Below are 4,853 nucleotides of genomic sequence, written 5' to 3'. Positions count from 1 at the left end.
TTAACTTATAAATCGATATTCACAGTAAGAAGAAAACTAATGTAAATTATGACAGCAAAGTATAAAAATCAGGGCAAGAACCAACTTTATAACATGTTTCTCATGATGGATTACACTGTTACCTGAATACCAGGACAGTTCCACCAAAAAGAATACAGCTGAGAGTGCCAGTTGTCAAATTAATGAAGGACTTTATCAAAGAAGGTGGGTTTGGGGCATCTGGCTTCTCTTTCATGGAAATTGGCAAAACATCACTAGTTCTAATCCTACAAATGTAGATGTTTAAAACAGGTTGAGGCAGCAACATTTTACAGGCTGGCATGAAAAGAAAAACAATCACAGGAATGATATAATTACAGGGTAATAAAAATATAAACACCATTATTGCATTAATTTTGTATTTGGGTTTTCTTCCATGGTTGGCTTACCAGCTTTAGAAATGCAAGGTTTTGATTACAAAGTCAGATATTTTGCCATTTATCCATCTTAATACACACACACATTGGATTTGATCATTTTGATAGGAGTTTGGTGTAATAGGCCATTGAAAAGAATAGAGGATTTAGAAGGATTTTTACCAAACCTAGAGAGAAAGAAAGAAGTAGCAGCCACTTTTGACCTCTTAGCTACTTACAAATTAGTACATTATCAGGAGTAACTGTTCCTTTATTTTGACCTCTGGAGGCCATTAATATGCCTGGAGAAGAAATATGCATCAGTGTTTCTCCAACTTCCATTAAAATAGAGACTTATTGAGAGACAATTGTGTTCTCCTGGTGAGCTACTTAAACCCTCCAAGATTCAGTTTCTTCGCTTGTAAAATGAAGATATAATGGCTATTTCAGAAGGCTGTTTTAAAGAGAAGATGTAATGCCAAGGGGCTTTACACAGAACAAAGCTCAATAAATGATGGCTATCATTTTAATGCTGGAAGAGAAAGCCAGAGTCAGAAATCAGACAGAGGTGCCTCATTTGGATCCTCTTATGCAGCTCCCCATTAATGGGGTTGAGAGCCAGCTCTTCATAGGAAAGTTGGCTCACAGATTCATGACATCAACAACAGTAACAAAATGAGCTCAATCGTTGGATACTGATTGGAAGTATGACTCCTACTGGGGGGGTAGTGTGTGTGTGTGTGTGTGTGTGTGTGTGTGTGTGTGTGTTGTGGTTTTACGTGTTTAAATAGAAGTAGGCATTTTAATAAAAATTAAATCAAACTCTTAAAAGAATTCGTAGATCACACTTTTTGGAACTGAGGGGCACTGGTAAATCTTGGGAGACAGCAGAGTAACAGCTATGTGCTTCTGGTGTCCAGGTGTGTCCAGGATGGGGGATGGGCCAACCATTCAAAGCCCCTTATCTACAGGGATAGTCACAAGACAGTCCCAGCCTTCAGCCTCTGGCTTTGCTCTCCTACTTCAGAAATCCACTTCACTTCATCTCAGATGGGCGAGCCTATTTGTTCTTATTGTGGTGGCTGAGATACCACAGATGAATACAGATGAACTTTATTCCTGAAAAAATGATACATTAAAAAAGTAATCGCATGTTTAGATCTGTTTGGAACAGGTGGCAGATTAGAACCTTACTTCTGGATATTCTCACTCTATAGTAATGTATGAAAGGCTTTGAGGTGTCCTGTTTCACTCAGTTTTCCCATACTATTTGCTCACTTGAACTTTTCTTGTCAGTTTCTTTGATATCCTGCATAATTACTGTCCTGCATAATAGACTTTGGGAAACACTAATTTAGACTTAACTGTCTTGCTATCCCAGAGTTTATGTTGTTTTTAGCGCAAAGATATTACTATACCAACAGAGCATTTTAAACAAATATCTTGAAGTTTTACTCACTTGAGTATTTTCCGTACATTCTTACTCTACCCCGTCACTTCCCTTAACATAAAGGCTCCAAGGTGTCTAAGGGAATGTACCAGGAGGAATTTCCTTTTCTGGCTTCTGTCTGTTTTCTCCACATTTTATGGTCCATGCATTGAGTTTTAGTACCTCAAATCTCCTTGAGATTAGATCTGAGGGGGGGGAAAGACAACATCTTAGAAAAAAGAGAATAGAAAGAGTACTGATATTTTGAAATTTATGTATTCACAAACATGAGTTTATCTGTCAGACATAAGGAAGCAGGAATCCGGGGTGCCTGGGTGGCTCAGCTGGTTAAGCCTCTGCTTTCGTGGTCATGGGGCCCTGGGATGGAGCCCCTGCATTTAGTTCCCTGCTTGGCAGGGAGTCTGCTTCTCTCTCTCCCTCTGCCTGCCGCTCCCCCTGCTTGTGCTCTCTGTGTGTGTCAAAGAAATAAATTAAAAATCTTGGAAAAAAAAAATAGAAGCGTGATTCTTCCACATACACAGCCCCAACCACTAAGCATCACACTCAAAGGTAATCTTGTGTGTGGAACGTATGGAACCCCCACATTCTCACCCTTCAGATTCTGAACTGGCAAAGAATCCATAAATAGCAAGGCTGTCTGAAGATTCACAATTCCACCCTGATAAAATCAAATTTTATAGTAAATGTGAAGAAGGTATATATTACTGCTTCTCAGAAACCACAAGCTGAACTTTGCCACTGACATTAGAGTAGCCACTTACAGTGGCCAAAGGCTGTGAAACTAACTGCTGAAGACATTCTGTTTCCAGCTCATCTGCCTTCAGCATGGAATACCGTATTTATTACTGCAGTATAATAATAGTTACATTATTACTGGGCTAGGTAGAGGCAAATTATCCTCATTGGTGGTACAATGCAAAAGACATTTTACAGAAGTTGGTATGTGGGATAAGAACCCCAGCCTACGTACCAATTTTCATGTGGTGTCAATTATCTAAAATGGTCTCAGTAGAAAGCTAAAGAATATTAATGCAGGGAAACATATCCAAAGGAAAACCCAAAGGATAATAAACACAAGGAGATCAAAGAAACCTGACAGAAGATATTATTGTTTGAACTATTGGCAATTTTTCCCCTAGACCTCTGGTTTCCAACCACAGTCTACCTCATCAGAGCAAAGGGCAAAGAAATTCCAGTGGAATTAACTCATAATATTTCTGAGCATAAGAAGTGCATGAAGCAAATTTCTGATATAAACTCTGTATTAGCTAAACAATATGTTAATATATCTTTTAGTATGTAGTTCAGGTAGTTTCCAAGCTGGTTCACTTAAAGAACAGTGTCCATGATCTATAACCTCACATCCCAATCTGGTGGCTGAATGAAAAAAACATTCAGTTGTAGAAAGATCAAATGCAAATATAGATAGGACTTTTGTACTTGTATTAAGGAACAGATGTTTTCCTTGGAGCAAATAATCTCACTTCTCAACTTCAGCATTTGTGAGGTGAGAAAGTCATACTAGATATTATTTAAAATTCTTTCCATTTCAATTGGAGTGATGTAATAACTCTATTTGCTATTGTTTTTCTTTCATTATTAGAAAAGTAGTTATTTCCAAACATCACTATACAGACCAGTTGAATTGAAATCTTCTAATGAGCCTTGTAAAAACACAGAATCTTAGTCTTTGCCCCAGAGATTCTGATTTAGTAGGTCTTGGGTAGGATTCAAGGTTGTGCAGTTTTTCAAAGTGATACTCACCGTAACATGTGGCCAGGCTTGAGAATCACTGACCTAGACCTACCACAGCCACAGGAGTAAAATCAATATTTCTCACTTGGAGCAAACCTTTAGGATGTTCCCATTGCTAATAACAGAAAAATTGTCAATTTGATTTAGACAATAAGGGAAATTTACCATCTCAGATGAGTGGAAGCTTAGAAGTTACGCAGACTTTTTTGTTCTACTTTAGTCTGATTTGGCAGCTCTGTCTGCCTCTGAGATATTTTCAGCCCCAGACTTTCAGCAAGTCTCTTAGTCTCCTGTTTTTTTTTTTTTTGTTTGTTTGTTTGTTTTTTGTTTTTGCTTGTTTTTTGTTTTTGCCGGGGTGGAGGGGCAGCAGGGGAGAGGGGCAAGAACTCTTTTCCCAAGGCTTCCCTGCAGCCTTGCTTTGCATTTTTGTTGGCCAGAATTGGATCACATGCTCATTCATAAATTGATTATTAGCAAAGATCATGGCATTTCACAGATCCAATGGTTCTCAATCTTGACTGGACATTGGAATCACTGGGAAAAGTTAATAAGAGTATCTATATCCAAACTCCAGAATTTCTGACTTAATTGGTCTGGGGTATGGTCAGGGCACTTAGTGTTAAAAATTTTCCAAGGTGATTCTAATGTATAGCAAAATTTGAAAACCACTGTCTTAGATTAATCATCTGGAGATGAAATACTGCTGGGGAGTCAACTACCATAACCACTAAAATCATTTAAAATCCCTTAAACAAAAAGAGTTTCTTTCTTTTTTTTTTTTTAATTAACATTTAGAAAACTCTTACCAAGTTGTTAGCACTGTTTTTGGTAAAGCTTTACAAAATTATTACTGAAAATGTTTCCATCATTACAATTTCTTATAGCCACTTTCAGGGACCTTAAGGACTTCAATGTCTTTAAGTCTCATAACATGGCATTACTATTGCCAGAATTTTCTAAATTTCTGCAGAAACACATTCAGGTAAGCAGACAAAAAGATTTTCTACCTTATACCAGTATGACAATTGCTAGAAGGCTTAAAGGCTTACCCAAGGTAAAACCAACTAGAAAGTGCCAGACACATGTATATTTGACTCAATCTAATGTGCTTTCTACCATGAGACCCCTACTTGTGTGTCTAGAGTCAGTGTGGAAAGGAAGAGAGTCACGCAGAAAGCATTGTAACTTATCCTTGGTGACTCCAACAATATCTACATCTAAATGACTTCAACTTGCTATAGTGGTAAAGGGGG

The 4,853-nt window shown here is 37.8% G+C and overlaps 1 non-coding gene across 1 annotated transcript; it reads right to left on the bottom strand.

The window, feature by feature from the left end:
• Nucleotides 1-4,476: 4,476 nt before the first annotated feature.
• LOC116869606 lies at nucleotides 4,477-4,610 on the bottom strand. The gene has a single exon (XR_004383075.1). It is a non-coding gene; the product is annotated as a small nucleolar RNA SNORA33 (small nucleolar RNA).
• Nucleotides 4,611-4,853: the final 243 nt, after the last annotated feature.

Source organism: Lontra canadensis, unplaced genomic scaffold (genome assembly GCF_010015895.1).
Source record: "Lontra canadensis isolate GAN:19392208 unplaced genomic scaffold, GSC_riverotter_1.0 scaffold19, whole genome shotgun sequence".
NCBI lineage: Eukaryota > Metazoa > Chordata > Mammalia > Carnivora > Mustelidae > Lontra > Lontra canadensis.
The sequence above is the reverse complement of the archived record's forward strand: the minus strand, read 5'-3'. Positions and strand labels throughout refer to the sequence as shown.